The sequence below is a fragment of the Melanotaenia boesemani genome, chromosome 10, assembly GCF_017639745.1.
Source record: "Melanotaenia boesemani isolate fMelBoe1 chromosome 10, fMelBoe1.pri, whole genome shotgun sequence".
Lineage (NCBI taxonomy): Eukaryota > Metazoa > Chordata > Actinopteri > Atheriniformes > Melanotaeniidae > Melanotaenia > Melanotaenia boesemani.
This window is the reverse complement of record NC_055691.1, coordinates 28714593-28733258: the sequence shown is the minus strand read 5'-3', so window position 1 is coordinate 28733258 and position 18666 is coordinate 28714593.

Below are 18666 nucleotides of genomic sequence, written 5' to 3'. Positions count from 1 at the left end.
GTTGAGGAATCATTGGCCTAACAAAACTTATGGCTCCAGTAGGAGTACTTGGAACAACAGTTACCTCAGGGCGCTTAGGAGGTTCAGAGGGACGTGGAGGGGCTGGTCGTTTCTTTTTCTTTGCTGGAAATTCACTTAAAGTGTCCATGCTTGGCGGAGGTATATCACTTTGTTCAGTGACTTTAGTCTCTTCTATGGGAATGGTCACCACACAAGTCTCATCAACTGAAGGAAGGTCATATACCAAAGCCTCTGATGAAGTAGATTCCATGGCAGTCTGGGCCAGTTGAAATTCTTCCTCTATCATCATCAGTTCCCTTTTTTTCTGCATCATCTCCTCATAAACCTCCTCTGGGGACCTTAGTTTTTTAAGCGACTCAGCACCTGTATCATTGTTGGGTTCTTCCTGTAGAGATTCAGTTAATTTTATATCAGGCTCCTCAACTAAAGATTCATAAAGATAGTCCTCTATTGCCATTCCCCCATAAAGTGGCTCAATATCAGGACTTTCTCCTGGAATAGCTTTTGTTTTCTGGATAATCTCCTCATATGCCTCTTCAGCACTCTTTAATGATTTTGCCACAGTGTCCTTTTTAGTAAATGGATCAGACGGGATGTATGGTATGACTGTTGGTGAAGGTTTACGTCCTCTCTGTACAGCTCTCCTAAGCTCTGCTTCTGATTCTGTACTGGCAGACTTCTCAGAGCCAGATGTTCCGTGGCTTTCATCAGATACTGTTACTTCTCTAAGATCCTCTGTGGAGGAAGCATCTCCAGGTGGAGACAATGGTTGGCCATGTGCCTTCATTTTCTCTTCCTCAGAGGAGTCTTCAATGGTGGGGAGAGGCTGGGTGGGCTGCCGTGGCTTACCTTTCCGATGTTGTTTTTCCCCACTAACCTTTCTGTGATGAGGACTGCTATCACTGTCCTCATCCAGAGATGAGGCTGATGTAGGTGAAGATCCTGGAGTAAAGCTAGAGGCCTGAACACTAGATGACCCTTTTGACAGGGATTCTGTAAAGCTTTCCACTTCTTCATCAGTGCTTTGTCTTTGCTTCATGACTGGAATAGCTTTTTTGAAAGTAGTCCTGGGCATTGCTTCAGGAACACTTTGAGAAGTCGCTTTATCAGATTTCTGGATGGATTCATTTCTGGCTGGACACTCTTCATTATCTATGTCACCTTTTCTTGACAGAGGTTTGGCTGTCACAGAAGCATTATCAAGCTCATCCTCCGTGATGGTTTGTACATTTGCCAAATTCTTTTCTTTCTCATCATCTGATACAGACATTTCCTCCTCACCACCCATACCCATTATCTGCTTGCGGATGAACTCATCATCTTCAACAGAAGAATCAGCACTTTCAGTTTTGATGTCCTCACTGCTGGATGAAACAGTGCTAACCTTTAAGAACTTTCTTTGGATTTTAGGTGATGGTGAAGGTGTGTGCTCACTTTCACTGCTTTCATCCATTGCTTGGAAACTCAAGCGCCTTCTCTCAACTTTAACTTCCTCCTTTATTGGGATTAACTCAGTATTTAAATCATTTTTGCTTGCATCACTTGTCTTCCCCTCACTTGGTTCTGGTAGTACAGGTATAATGTGGGGTTGATCTTCATCATACTGTTCTGTTTGGGATTTAATTGTTGCAGGGACAACTATATTTTCAAATTGAACCTTCTCAGAAGGTAGAGATACTTTATTCCTGTCCACTGACATGTCTGTGTCTTCATCTTGATCCTAAAAAAAGTGGAAAAAAAAGAGTTACATATATACTTATGTTTTTTTCAAGCAGTGCTGGTTTGTATATTGCAAAAGACATAAATAAGCTTAAGAAAATATCAGTCCCTTTTTATTAAAGCAGTTTAACAAAACTTAAGAGTGTGAATAAATTTAATTTCTTTTCAATCATGCTTCCTTAATCGTAAATAAAACAGCTTTGCTTGTTCAGTGTTCAGTCAAACATTTATACAAACAAAAAAAAAATAATAGGTGGTTTCATAAATTAAAAATAAAACATTGATTAAATTTTCAAGTCAGTTTAAATCAATATGGGTAACATACAGCCAATATTGCAGTAATAGCTGTCCATTGTATATTTCTAAATAACTTAACTCTATCTCATGTTAAACAGAACATTTTCAACAAAGAATGATCCATTCTTACTTTTATTGTTGAAGTCTCTGTAGACACTGGATGTGACTCTGAAGTTGAAGTGACATTGATTATTTTTTTAATTTTCTTATCAGTCAGTTCCTTACTGTCAGCTTCTTTTGCTGGTTCTGCTTCCATTACCAGCTGCTCTTCTTGTGACTTTGGTTTTGGCTTAACTTGCTGCAGAGACTTTGTTGGCTCTGCCAGTTTGATTTGATCATCAGGCTGTTCCTCTGTAATAATACTTTCTTGAACAGAAGGCTCTGACTTTATGTCAGTCTCCAGAGCAACTTCACACACTGCAGCCTCTGCAGCAATACGGGATCTGGATATATGTGTTACCTCAGTCACTGGAACAGAGGAAGTTGTAGATGCAGATACAGTGTCTTGAACTTCAAGTTTAGGTTCTTGAGCTTTGGGAAATTCTGCTTTACTGATGCCCATTATCACTGGCTCTTCTGTGATTTCAGTGGTTGCACTTATAGGAACTTTGATGTTTGAAACTTCAGCCTTTGATGCTACTTCTGGCTGCTGCATTTGCATCGTAGTTACAGTAAGGGGTTCTAATTCTAAAGACTGTTTTTCTGCTGTAACTGTGGAGGATATGGGCTCTGTCTCAAGTTCATTTGGCGTAGGAGGTACATTAGCTGTGGTATCCATCTTGGCAGTCTGTTTTGTTGCTTTTGTAGTTGGAACTGTTGGTACTTTGTTAGCAGGGGTTGGTTCAGGTTGTGGTTTTGTGGATCCAGGTATAGGTTCAGCTTTTGTGGGTGCAGTTTCAGGCTCTGCCATTTTGGTTGCAGGTGTAGTCTGAATCTCTGACTTGGCAGGTAAAGGTGTAGGTTGAGGCATTTTCCCTGAGTCCCCCAGCTGTCCTGAGAGAGCTCTTTGAGTCTGGCAACTCAAACACAGCCATTCCTTCTGCATAGACATAAAAGCAACAAAATATTATGAAATGCAAAAGACTGTGAAAAGTAATATTATAGGCTCAAAAAGTTATGTTTTTCTTTTTTTTCACTGAAGACACATGTACAATTGAAACATCTCTGCTAACCGAAGAAGTTGAGGCTCAATATGCATTTTGTAGATTCCCCATCAAGCGTCAGAAAATTCTACACAGCCTCCATTTTACACAGCAGAATTAGAAAACATCTTTCTGTATAATGCAAACCTAACCTTTGTAACTAATCCAGAATTCTACATAACCATGCTAGGCTATATTCACACATAAAATCCCATCCCATCCCATCCCATCCCAGTTGGCTTGGCTTTCAAAGCTGGTTCCCTTTCACTAAGTTGTTGCCATCTTTGTTTCAATATGCAATTATCTCCCAAATAAACATCTGCATATGTAACATTTTGGGTACTGATGACATAATTCTATGGTTTGATATATGCAAATGCTAAGAATAGTTCTCATTTTTTTTTTGGAATGCTTGTATAAAACTTCCTGACAACACAAAATGCTTATCAGTCCAGTTTCACACACAAAATGTATTTCCATACAACCATAACATATTTTTTAAAAAAATAATTCACATTTTGTTAAAACTAAATAAATTGTTAGTTTGATAAATAAGTCCATAGTCTATAGTCCATAATCAGTCAAACCAATTCAAGCGGGCCCTTGAGCTTGTGCACTCCTATTTACAAGACACACTATCTAGACAAAGTTCTGGTACTCAAGTGTCTAAGGGTGAGTTTATGGCAACACAATAAGTGTCCATCTGCTTTACTCTACTCTCAGTTTAAGGAAAGAGTTTTTTTTACTTTTTTTTTTTTTCGTTGTTGTTTTTTCAACACTGTAGTGCATTCCTTAAAAACCTAAAAGTTCATAGTTTTTGGTGACAATGCTAAGTGCAGGTTAAATGTTGATTGGTTGAAATTTAATTAAAGATGAGAAGTGCAGAAAACAACAAAATTTATAAACAGCTCAGACAACAGCTAACAGTCTTCAGTATTCTAGTTTCTCTGTCGCAAAATAGATCTCTATCAGTTTTTACTTATGTCTTCTCCAAAGCAGAGCAAAGCTAACAACCAACAACAGCATCAACACAACTGAGAACAACTCAGACCTCAGATTATTCCACATATTTCAGAGTGTACACTCAAGTGGCAACAATCTACCATAGCATGTGTTTGCAAAGCCACAACGCAGAGAAGTTGCAGATTTCATTTCATTTCCAAGAAAATCATTTCATAATCTAAGATAAAAAAAAAACTTTAATAGTTTCCACAATTATAAAAACTAAATATATATTCTTTAGCTATTGAAGACAAAAAATAGCTACAAAAGAAGTTTGTTTTGCTGAATTATACCATTGCACTTAAAGTGATACGAATTCAGTTGTCAGCCCATTCGATCTGTGCTGCAAACCTAACACATTCACATATAAATATTTATCATAAATTCAGTTACTTAAAGTGTGTGGTTATATTAACATACCCACTGCTAATACAACATATTCCACATCCTGTAAGACAGCAATAAAAAATGCTTACCTTGCACAGGGGCTAATCGCATTTTCTATGGAATGCTACTACTTTTAAATGTAATCCTCTGACCACATGTTTTATCACATCTAAGCTCCATTAATGGATCAGTAAAGAGGAGGGGAAAGCTAAGGCTGTCAACAGAGAAAGCAGCATGTCTGTTCTAGCAACCTAGCAGACTAAATCACAGCAATGCGCCTGCCTCTGCAGAGCCAGAGCCATTCTGAAACAGGACAGAGGGGGAGATCAAAGCACACACATATCCTGTTGAACACCATAAAGTTTTAATGGTTTCATCAATGAGATTATGCATTAGGATGTAGAAAGAAGAAATGAATAACATTATGTAGGTTCTAATATGCAGAGATGAGTAAATGCTATCATCTACTCCCCACTGTACTCATATGCCTACAAATCGCTGAGCAAAGGTAATACTTTAAGGAATTAGCTGCAATGCTGTAAAATGTTTTGACTGAGAAATATTTATGATAGTTACAGCTGGGATTGTAACATATGAACAGTCTCTGAGGGGTAAAGCCATAATGCAACTCTTTGTCTGAAAACTGACACTGACACTTTGCCTGAAATGGAGATGCTGTTGTTCAGTCACTTGTGGTTCAGTCAGGAGGATGATAATCCAATTTGCTCCAGCAGGACACATACCTCATCAGCACAGCACATAATGCCGATAATTGTGTAACTCAGTAAATGATTTATATTTCAATTTCATGCAATCTGAGGCAAGCTCACCCTCAGCAGTGGTAACCTCGGAGAAACACTTTCAATGGTTCACATAAAAATATACGTTATTTAAGACAACGTACTTTGCTATCCAGAAATCTAACACAGTTGCAAATATTGCACCTAGTTTATCTAGAATCCAGCAACCAATCTGAATTAAACACATGCATAAAACATTTTAATGCTTATTGTTAAAAACCTATAAGTCATTGTTAAACTCTCTACTCTTAAAAATCGATTAACTAAAAAATCCCAATATGTCCCCTTGCCTATTTTCCATTTCTTGGTCTGCCTGGGACGTAATTATAGCTAAGAAGGGCTATGCTCCTGCTGTTTACATACAGCAAACTCCTATCACTAATATGGCTATACGGAATATAAATAAATGACAATGCTGCTGGTCTGCTTTTCTTGTAGCTCTACTTTATTGGCCTCATTATTAGTATGAAGAAAGTTAGCATATGTGAATTTATCAATTTACTGTTGTGTGTATGTATACTGTATGTATATAGGTGTATATGTCTATCTACGTGTATATATATATATATATATATATATATATATATATATATGTCTGTGTTCAGATATGTATATGTAGAACATGTAGTATAGTATAAAGGAGTACAAGTATAGGTTAATATGTAAAGGTATAGGTAGGGAGTTGGATTTGCATAAGAGTGTGCATTATATCTATGTCATTTTGATTTCTTGAAGACGAATGAAATTTGACATAGTGTCTAAAGAGAGTATATTAGCTATTAGTAAGGAGGACAGGAACATGGACAAAATTGTTGGTACCCTTCGGTTAATGAAAGAAAATATCACAATGGTCACAGAAATAACTTGAATCTCACAAAAGTAATAATAAATAAAAATTCTATGAAATTTAACCAATGAAAATCAGGCATTGCTTTTCAACCATGTTTCAACAGAATTATTTAAAAAAATAAACTCATGAAACAGGCCTGGACAAAAATGATGGTACCCCTACAAAAGACTGAAAATAATGTGACCAAAGGGACGTGTTAATCCAAGGTGTGTCCACTAATTAGCATTACAGGTGTCTACGATCTTGTAACCAGTCAATGGGCCTATATTTAGGACTACAGGTAGTCACTGTGCTGTTTGGTGACATGGTGTGTACCACACTCAATATGGACCAGAGGAAGCAAAGGAAAGAGTTGTCTCAGGAGATTAGAAAGAAAATTATAGATAAGCATGTTAAAGGTAAAGGCTATAAGACCATCTCCAAGCAGTTTGATGTTCCTGTGACTACAGTTGCACATATTATTCAGAAATTTAAGATCCATGGGACTGTAGCCAACCTCCCTGGACGTGGCCGCAGGAGGAAAACTGATGACAAATCAAACAGACGGATAATACGAACGGTAACAAAAGAGCCCAGAAAAACTTTTAAAGAGAATAAAGGTGAACTTCAAGCTCAAGGAACATCAGTGTCAGATCGCACCATCCGTCGTCGTTTGAGCCAAAGTGGACTTAATGGGAGACGACCAAGGAGGACACCATTGTTGAAAACAAATCATAAAAAAGCCAAACTACATGTTGACAAGCCAAAAAGCTTCTGGGAGAATGTCCTATGGACACATGAGACAAAAATGGAACCTTTTGCCAAGATTCATCAGCTCTATGTTTACAGATGGAAAAATGAAGCATATGAAGAAAAGAACACCGTCCCTACTTTGAAACATGGAGGAGGCTCTGTTATGTTCTGGGGCTGCTTTGCTGCATCTGGTACAGGGTGTCTTGAATCTGTGGCGGTACAATGAAATCTCAAGACTATCAAGAGATTCTAGAGAGAAATGTGCTGGCCAGTGTCAGAAAGCTTGGTCTCAGTCGCAGGTTATGGGTCTTGCAACAGGACAATGACCCAAAACACAGCTAAAATCACCCAAGAATGGCTAAGAACGAAACATTGGACTATTCTAAAGTGGCCTTCTATGAGCCCTGACCTAAATCGTATTGAGCATCTTTGGGAGGAGCTGAAACATGCCGTCTGGAAAAGGCACCCTTCAAACCTGAGACAACTGGAGCAGTTTGCTTATGAGGAGTGGACCGAAATACCTGCTGAGAGGTGCAGAAGTCTCACTGACAGTTACAGGAATTGTTTGATTGCAGTGATTGCCTCAAAAGGTTGTGCAACAAAATATTAAGTTAAGGGTACCATCATTTTTGTCCAGGCCTGTTTCATGAGTTTATTTTTTTAAATAATTCTGTTAAAACATGGTTGAAAAGCAATGCCTGATTTTCATTGGTTAAATTTCATAGAATTTTTATTTATTATTACTTTTGTGAGATTCAAGTTATTTCTGTGACCATTGTGATATTTTCTTTCATTAACCGAAGGGTACCAACAATTTTGTCCATGACTGTAGGTGATTACTTTATCCTGCTCCATTTGGAGCTTAACAACCTTATTTTTTATTTATTTCTTTATTTATTTGATATACTTTGTTGCGTATTGTCTATGGTTCAAAAATTTCAGAACTTTAACATAAATTATCAAAATTATGCAGACGATACACAACTTTATCTGTCTCTGTCACTAAGGCCCACAAACTTACTAGAAGAGAGAGATTTTACAATTAAATAAAGGCCAAACTGGGATAATTCTACTAGTTAACAAAGATAATAGGGTCAGCATTAGTAAACACTTTGAGACTTAAGTTCTTAAAAGAGTGCAACCTTTGTGTGTTAATAGACTCAGATCTGACTTTCAACTGCAACATCAAAGCTGTCACCAAGACAGCTTCTTACAAACTTAAAAAAAAAAGTCTGACTGGAAAAATCCTGCAACCCCCAAGTGAGCTGAGTTCCCAGTTGTACCAAGTCTAGTGGACTATTAAGTGTGAATGCACCCAGAGTTATTTAATAAGATTTAATATATTTTATGGCCTAACATGATTTTAATAGTTTCTGCCCTGTTTCTTCTCATATGTTCCTTCTATTATGCAAAGCACATAGAATTGTTTTTATGTACAAAAGGCGCTATATAAATAAACGTGCCTTGCTATTGGAAGTAAAATCAGATCAGTTACACACTGTTCTGTTATAATATTTAAATAAACTTCCTGCAGATATTTACTTTCTTAACACGTTGATCACTGACATTCCTCTTATCAAATGCACAATATTACCGAGCTACTGAGTTTAACTACAGTGAATAGTTAATAATAATAGATGAAATAGTGAAAATGTAGTGTAGTTGTGCAGTGTAGTATTCCTCTCTAACCCCTGACCCTCTCTGTGTGACAGTATTTTACAAATCCCTGTTCCAGTATGATCACTAACTGTATTAAAGCAAAGTGAAGATCAGGCTGAGAGAAAGTGACATAAACATGACAAAACATTGCAAATAAAAGTGATTTCTACCAGGATACAATTTAAAAGTTTTAAACTCATTTAACCTTAAATTTTTGAACAATCTAAATTGTCCAGTGTAAACATAAACAACAAGAAAAAAGAATATGTCCCAGTCAGCAGAGAAGAGGAAAAAAAGAAAGACCTAATCCTATCACACCCTTCCAGCGTCAGTCTCTGCCTCTCAGCAACCCAGTCTCAGAGCTATGGAACTTGGAAAGTTGCCATCATCCTTTTTTCTAATTAAATCTGTTTCATGAGTAAAAAGCAGGAGTGTCTTGCAGAGAGAGCAGTGGCAGAGGCTGCTCCACACGATTAGCCTTTGAGCTGGATTACAAGACCATCACAATGACAGCAGTCTGGAAATTAGCTCCTGACAAACAAGGTGTTTTGCATAAGTTAGATATAAATAGTCACCCAGTTTAATTAAAGCAAAAACCACATCAACCAGTTAACGTATTAACTATTAAGTTTTAAATGTATACCTTTTTGGAAAAGAGGTTATTGGTTTTCATCTTTGAACTGCATCATTTCACAGCCTCTCCTCATTGCTTGTTACTGGAGCTAGAAGGGTTCTTATTGATTTTCTGGCAGAAGCCTTTGGCTGAAACTAAGCTTGCTAATATACTTGGCTTTCAGCAGCCCCCACAGAGCTGGACTCCTCATATATCAAGTCCTCTGATAATACGGAATGTTGACCTACTAATCTGTAATAAGCAGAGTGCTCCATTCTACAGACAAGGAAATGCATCCCGTCCTTTTTTTGTGTCTGACATCTGGTGCATCAGCAACTGTCCCTAAAAGAAATTAAAATAGCTGCATGGATTATTTTTAGTATACTCTGTCGATGGATAAATACCAGACCTCTAAAAATGAAACATACTTTGCAAGCAAACTTTATCAAAACCAAATCATTCAGTTTGTTTTGAATGCAAATGAATAAATGGTGATTTCACTCTACACTGATATAAAACTTGTTTTATTGTCACTGCTGCATCAGGAGAGAGAATATTATGTTTAAAAATGTCTTCTTGATGTAATTTCTACAAAAGTCGTTAATAAAACAGCATGGCTGCAGCAGGTAGGCTGTGCTCTGTCTCATTTTTAACCCTTTAGATGCCAGAGTTTTTAAAGTTTTTAAGGCATACTGTAAATGAGAAAAAATGGTGAATATAAACCAGAGTTTATGATGCCAGTAAAATTACTCATCTAATTTCATATTGTGGCATCACAGGTTGGCAGCCATATTAGATTCCATAACTTTCACTATGCTGCTCCCACAATTGTCTTCTCCCCTCTCCTCTCGCTTCCTCCAGCCTCTCCTCTCGCTTTGCCTCCCCTCGCATACCACTTGTGTTGCACTGAAGATTCATGTCTTCCATGTAGCAGTGATAAGTGGTAACAAATTTAAGCTCTATTTCTGGAGATTTGAATTGGTGCTTGTCACAACTTTGGCGCTTAGAGGGTCAACAATCTTACTAGGTTTTCCAGGTGAACATTTTCTATTTATTGTTTGGTCAACAGTCTGTAATTGCCAAGTCTAGAACTGAAAACATTCTCTACGTAGAATAATATTTCAATTATGTTATCAGGTTCTTTTCATTTTTACAGAGATGTTTGAATTATACTGTGACGTTTATTCCTTTTAAATCTAGCAGAGATTAAAGCACCAAAACATCAGAGCTGAAGCTCTTAGAAATGAATCAAAATCAACAAATCCCTCCTTACCACTGTTTAAAGATGTCAAATAGAATCTAGACATCAAATTTAAACACATAACTAAAACAGCTTATGCTATTTTAAATGGGTGACAAGGGAGACAAACTTCCTTCCCAAAAAATCTGTCTTCCTTTCATTGAGGGCTTTGCAGTCATTTGTCTATTTGAATAAGAAATTAAAAAGCTAAATACAGCCCTGAGCTGAAGGGGTTAGGTTCTCCCTATGGGCCATCACATCTGCTGTTAGATTTGAATAAGGTCTTAGATTCATTGAAAGCTGTTGGAGCCTTATGATATTAGTGTAAGTAAAAATTTAATCTGGAAAGTAGTTTCCTTATATCCACTAATTCTTAAACTACCATAACAGCTTGATCCATAAACTGACTCCCATTCAACAAAATGAATTAAATGTATCAATCTTTCCTTTTAACACCATGGATAACTCTCTCTGGGTTTTGAGAGGCTTGAACAGATTTATGATTGTTTGTATACATGAAAATATTGAATTTGTACATAAATTTTTATAAGGACATGGGATACTGTTATGTATAAAGATTATATATAAAAACTGTTACTGAATGAGAATGAAATTCTTAGGAAAAGTGATTTATTTTGATTGTTACTTGCAGTAACACTGTCGCTCACTGTTAAAGATTCAGTTCAACAGAAGTTTTTACATGTCAAACATTCCACAAGATTTTTTGGAAATATATGGAATGCATTTCATCTCAATTACTATTGCATGACTATGACTTTTTTGGTGGCTGTTTTGCATTAATACTATGTACAAGTGATGTATGTTTTGATGAAGTGATTAATAAAGTCAAGAATCTTGAAATTTTAACCCATATTCAATGGGTGCTGTGATGAAAGACATATCTATAACAGATTTTTTTTTTTATTAAATAAATAAATATACTCATCCTGTAAATATATTGATTGCATTTGGGCTCAATGTTTCTGTTCACCCCTGCATTTCTTTGTCAACAGTAAAATTATCAGCAAAATTCAGTGTGCCAGTTCCAGTGCAAACAACACACCTCAGACATATAGATCCACAGTATTAGATAAATGCGATTATATTGTATCAACTGCCCTTCTCTCTAATCAGTCAAATTTCTATCGTTTTGATAGTTCTTTTTCCTTTAATTGGTCTGTAGACCATTTGTTCCACAACTCAAAAATTTCTTGGATGTTTTTTTGAGACGTTATCTGGCTTTCTGAGCTCTATGGAGTAACTTGTCATCGTAGATGTTCTTCTAGCAACATCATGTTGCAGAATTACCAAAAACAAACAATACTGCCGTCATTTTGAGACTGTTTAATGGAACTAATTTAATTTGGTTTATTCGGTTTATATACAGCACAAATTCAGAGGAGTCAACTAAAAGGACACTAAAAGAAACCAAAAGAGCTCAGTACAAGTCAAAAATGACACGGATAAAACCCAATTCAGTTTAATTACAATCCAACTCCATGTCCATTTAATCGTAATGCAAATTTATAAAATGTTACCCTGCAAGGAAACAAACAGATCTAAAGACCACTTAAAAAATGAACTTGTAATCCAGATATTTATCTCCAGGTAAAATGGTTGCTCTTATAGTGTGCTAAAGGATATAAGCACTGTGACCACACTTGACAGCAAAATGTGTGTCAGCAATTTTTTTTTCTTTTTTTCATTTCAGCTATGATGGAAAAAGAAAAAAAAAAGACAAAAATACTTGGACTCTATGCCTAAATCCTTGCTGTGTATTCTGCAGTCATGTTGCTTAAAATTTAAGTTTCTTAACAGAAAAATATGTACACACGAGCACAGAATGAAATACTGAGGTCTCAAAAAGCTGTTGCCACAATTTCCATGGCCAGTGGATTAACAGGATTATGTGATCATTGTGACGTGCCTAAAAAAAATGACATATTCTGTAACAGTCAGGAAAATGTTTAGAAACATACAGTAAAAAGTCCAATTACGTTAGAACCTTTGCAATTGGGGGATTCATGTGTGAAAAGGACTTTACCTCATTCTAACATTCAGCTCCCCAAAGCGGCTTTGCTGTACATTAATCTGTATCAGAACTCCCAGTGGGTCTTACATTAACTAAAACTGCATGAGAAATAAATAATAAATACAAGGGCTGTATACCTGAAAGTTAAACAAATAGAAATGATTTATTATAAGCCCAAACTGTAGCCACATGATAATATCTGAGGAATTATCACTCATACTATTGCAAATAAAGCTTTAGCTGGCAAAGTATGACACACGTGCGCCCTACTTATCAGGCAGCAGTCACTCCCCAGCCTGTAATGGCATCAGCCGAAGCACAACAGGCAAATGGGAAATAAAAAAAGGATACTCTTTATGGTAGCACTCACTTTGCCTGAAGCAGCTCCCTCCTCTTTCAAACCTCACAAGTATAATTTTAATGTTCAAAAAGGCTGCATTTCTGTCTTTCTACCCGAAGAGCCACACACATTCATGTCTGAATTATAAAGCCAACCATAACACAATGGTTAGCTTGGCAGCTCATTCTACCTTGCTGTGTTGACAATTTTCAATTTATTGAGAGGAATGCATTGTGCGCACATCAGCTTATCCTTTCCCCATTCAATTTATATCCCAAGATTTATCCCCTCTCTGTGGTATCAACATACATGTGGGAAGTGTCAGTTGCTATATATTATTACTTCATTATATTGTACAATTCAGGCTTGAATTATATATGGGAAAACTAAATAAGGCATCTTTGCTGCAGAGGTGAATTTTGTTGTTTATTATCTGGGGGAATATTTTTCTATTCTCATATCAATCAAATGTTAGGAATGAAAGGAGATAGGTTACATTCTATTGTTGAATGTGTCTGTGGGGCTGGAAAAATCACAATAAGGGATTCAAAGTTAAACCAGCATTTAACATGTAAAGTTCTGACAAGAAGAGGCCACATGGATTTGCATCCACCATGACCTGCATGTCTCGTCACAAAGCAGGTACACGGGTATTACTTCCACCCAGTACCACCCAGGCAAATCTCAACTGCGGCAACCCCAAGAACAAAATATGTAAAAAATGCACACATTGTGTTTTTTTTTTTTTTTAGCTGAAATTCCGGCAGCAACAACTGAGGAGTTCGTGTTTGGTCTGGTCAATATCTCTATCTCTAAATGCTCCAACAGTACAGTTTTATATGAACTTCTAATTATTTAAAATACTGCACTATGATGATATTTTACTGGATTATAGTATAGTATAACACACACAACAAAATTATTCAATCTTTGTAGTTTGGTAATTACTTAAACTCTTCCAGATGAAAAATATTGCATACCGTTTATTTAATATGGTGAACATTAAATTCCTGTATAGGTTGAATTGCCTTGTCTACGGCAGGGGTTTTTAACCTTTTTTACTCTGGGGGCCCAACTTTTCCAGTACAAAATGGTCCAGGGCCTATTCAAATCTTAACACTGATTTGGTTTAATTCATCTCAGTCTTGGTTTCATTTGTATTCAATAACTAAATCAAATCCACTTGTAGCTAAACAAGCTAAAACCTTGTGAAATAAAAAAAATGACATGAAAAAAATATCTAAATAAAAATATGATTATATGATGTTTTTTAAAAATACTTTTTCATAACTTTCACAACAGGCTAGTGGCTAGCTGAGTCTTCTTTTGCTTATTGGCATTTGTTGCACTAACTGACAGATTACCACCACCACCAAGAGTTGGGAAGCTACGTTGCAGCTATGCATCTCATGATAACGGTAAAATATCTCATGTTATTAAGTTATGTGCTCACACGGCTCTCAGATTGTGCCTTTCCCGTTCATCCTTTTAACTTTTTCTGGACTGTACACCCAACGGTTTTTGCTTCATTATTTTTAAGCCTTTTAACTACATTAACTGGGCGATGCATCAGTGTATCCTGCAGTGTGAACGTAGCCTTGGGTAACCCCCCCCTCACCAGTAGATGGCACCTTAGACGACCACCTATGTCGACTATGTTAAAGACCAGCACTGCTGCCACCCACATACAATGAAGAAGAAATTGCTGAATTATAGGGAGCCACTGATCTCAAACAGAGCAGATGGCCTGAAAAGAAATGTCCAGTTCAAATGTACTGCACCGTGTTGTGATGGACCTAATCCATTTCACCTCTACTTATTGGCATATCACAGGGCTTTGCCATCTCAAATCTCTCACGGGGATAGGAGATTCCCTGTTCCCTGGTCTCCTATGGCAGCAGATCCCATCTCACTAATGCTGTTGCACAACCCTCAATCATCACTCTAATACATTTCCACTGCTGCCAGGTGGTTATGTAATAACTTGAGCCTGGCCAATAGACAGAAAGCTACAAGTCAGCCATCATTTAACCTGTTATTAGTATGTTTTAGTTAAGATATCTTAAAATAGGTAAAAAAAAATATCAAAGGTTATCACAGATTACATTAGATTCTCACACAACTTTGTTCAAAGTCATAGTCAAACAACAAATTTAATGAAGCTCTCTTTATGTCATCTGCTTTGCCAGCTTCATCTAACTTGTAAATCACGTTCTTTCTTGGAAAATTCAAACAAAAGAGGAATATGTTGTTTCATTTGTACTTGATTTTCAGTAGATATAAAGGCTGATTACAGCTACTTTATTCTATTCACAGCTAGGGAATCTTGCACAGAACAAGAGTGGTTTGCAGCTTGCACAAACCACCCACAAGAAGACCTGACGGCAACAAAAAACAACACTAAATGTGTTAATAATTAAACAATGTATCATATTATGCTTCTGAGTATTGCCAATTCCTTGATTGCATTTTATATCCTTTTGAGCAAATAAAAAGAAAAGAATGTAGTATATGAGAGTCCACACCAAGAGGAGTTTTAATGTCCTATAGAAAGCACCGGTCCTAAAACGCCTCCTAAAAGACATCACCATGTCACATATTTTAACAATGCCACCCTATTAGAGCAGCTAGTTTCACCCACTTCAGATGACTAATGAGCAGATGTTTTGCAATTTGTCACTCAGCAAACTTTTGCAAAATGTTGCATTAATTATATGTGAATTGTGTTGAATCATTTATAAATGGATGAAACTTGTTTCATGTTTACTGTACGTATCTTTTTGGCTCCGAGTTGCAGAACTGATTCCTAAAAACTTGTCACAGTAAAGCAAATAATTGAAATACATTTTAACATAAGGCAACTGAATAGGAGTTAGAAAGGGTAATATAAAAAAGAAATTCATTGCACTTACCACCTCTGTATGAGGCATGGGATTAAATCCACAAAGATTGCAGACAGCGCTCTTGCATTCAGTACAGGTGTTGTAATTTGGAGGATCCTTGGAGCCCACGTTGAGTTCAACCTTACAGAGTGGACAGGTGGACAGACCTGCCTTAGGAGCAACCTTGATATCTTCTATGGTTTTTGGAGTCTCTGGTGCAGCTTTCTCTACTTTTTTCTCAGCTGATGGAGCAGGCTTAGGTTGTAGAGGTGGCTCTGATTTCTGCATAGCAGGCTGCTTGGAATCCTTTGCAGGGCTTATCTTTGGAGAAACTGGAGGTGTAGCTTTGGGAGAGACAGGGGCTGTAGTGGACATCTTCCGTTGAGTAGGAGGTGTAATTTTAGGTTCCTCCTGAACAGCTGAGGTTATCAGTGTAGATGCAGAGCTAAGAAAAGATGAACCGAAGCCAAACATCTTCCCTGTCACTGATTCAGCCGGCTTTGCCGCAGTTGGTTGTGCTTTGGGAGCACCAAAGCCAAAGAAACCTCCTGATTCCTGTTTAGTAGGCTGTGCTGCTGGTGAAGCAGATTTGGCTGGTTGGGTGACAGATTTTGAGGGCTGCTGTGGAAATTTACTGACTTCTTGCCCTTTAAGACCTGGTTTTACTTCTGGCTTTGTGGTCTGTACTTGTGGCTGTTGTCCAGAGGCAGCTAGCTGGCCAGCCACATCTTTAGCTTTTCCTTGTTCAGTTCTTGAGACCACCTTGGCCTTTTGCGCAGAATCTTGCTGTGGTGATGCAGAAACTGGGGTCTCAGCCTCCAGGGTTTCTTTTTTGAGCAGAGATGCACCAGGGGCCTCTTTTTTAATATCTTTCTGTTCTGTAGGCTTCTCCTTCTGTTCAGTGGGAGGCTGAGAAACTAAAGCAGGTCCAGCAGACTCTGACGCTTCCAGGGCTCTTTGGACTTGGCAGTTAAGACAAAGCCATTCTTTTACCTGAAACAAGTGCAGTGACATAAGCAGTTAGTGAAAATCATGCTGCAACACTTTTCTTTCACAGAAGAATGAAGGAATGATGATAAGGGTGCTAAAGGACCAGAGGATGAAACAATAAATCATTTCATAATTATTAAATGAAAATCAATTCATATCAACATTTATTTTCCTATCGTGATAAAACTGAGCAGAAGTAACTGTGTTTAAAATCATAAATATACCTTAATGAAAGAATTATCAATCTATAGACCATTATACACTATCAAATTATCAAAATGCAGATTAAACCATTAATACCTTCCCTGTGTTAGAAAACAAGCTTGTACAATTCTTACCTAAATTAACGAGTAATACAATTAAATGAAATTAAAGCAATACTAAATATTATGGTGACAGTACTTTACCTCTGACATATTTGGCATGGGATTAAATCCACACTGGTTGCAGACAGTAGTCTTGCACTTTGTGCAGTTATTGTAGTTGGGAGGATCTCTGGTGCCCATGTTGAGTTTGACTTTACAGAGTGGACAGATAGACTTATCTACCTTTGAAGCTCCTTGGGCATCTGTGGTTTTTTTAGGAAGCTCTGATGGTGATTTTGCTAACTGCCCTTGTTCTGTTGAAGGAATTTTATCCGGCTGTATTTTCATAGGCTTCTCTTTCTCTTCAGTCTTCTGTACAGGAGGTGACTTGCTGTCCTTTGCAGGTAATGTTTTAGGAGAGGCTGGTGGGGTGGTTTTAGGTGTGGCTTTGTCTGTAGTGGACAACTTGCGTGGAGTTGGTGGGGTAGTTTTAGGTTCAGCTGAGGATATCAAAGTGGATGCCGAGCTTAAGAAAGAAGATCCAAAGCCAAACATTTTTCCAGTCACAGACTCTGCTGGCTTGTCAGCTTCTGGCTGAGATTTACCACCACCAAAACCAAAGAATCCTCCAGACTCTTTCTGTGGGGCTGCAGCAGCATTACTCTGCTTGGGTTCAACTTTTCTTGTTTGGACTGGTGAGACAGATTCTGTGGATTTTGCTGCAGCGGGCTGTGTTTTAGCTCCACCAAAACCAAAGAAGCTTCCAGACTCCTGCTTTGCAGGCTGAACTGGTGGCGGTACAGATTTAGCAGGAGAGGTCCCAGTTTTTGGAGGCTGTTTTGGGGATGTTTTTCCCACTTCTTTATCAGATGGAAGAACAGTCTTAGCAGAGGAAGCATCAGCTTTAGGTGACTGTGGTAATGATGGCTTCCCTGCTTTTGCATCCAGTGGAACAGCAGGCTTGGAAGAAGCCTGAACTTTCTGAGTTTGTTGTTGAGGAGCAGTAGCCTGCCCTTCTGGGATCTCTGAGGATGGCTTTTGTGAGGCTGGTGAAACATCAGCCTTTGTGACAGTGGGCAAAACAGTTTTTTCAGGCAATGAAACAGGTGCAGGGATAACATTCACTGATTGTTTGCCAACAGCAAGGGGTTCTGATTCTTTGGCTGTAGTAAGGTTTACCACCTCATCACTGGGTGCATCTGGTTTAGGAATTTCTTCCTGAGAAATTGAAATTGGGGTCTCTTTCTTCTGTGTCATTGCGGGGACCTCTTTGATTGGTGAAGGCTGTAGTTTTATCATGGGAAGGCCTGGAGGTTCAGAAACGCCAAGTGCTCTCTGCATCTGGCAGTTGAGACACAGCCACTCCTTCACCTGAAAAACATAATAGAACATGACTTAGTTATGAGTTAGTAATAATAACATCTCAATCTGTATGTCGGATTACTGGTATAATTTATTATGTTCCTTCATGGAAAAAAAGATGAAAAATATCTAAGAAAAAGGAAATTATATTCAGAAGTTGATAGAATTGTTCTAATGACAAACAAGCAGAAGTGGAGATGTAATCCTACAGTTGTACATGAATTACATTAGTTTTATTTACCTCTGTCACATTCGGCATTGGACTAAATCCACACTTGTTGCAGACAGTGGTT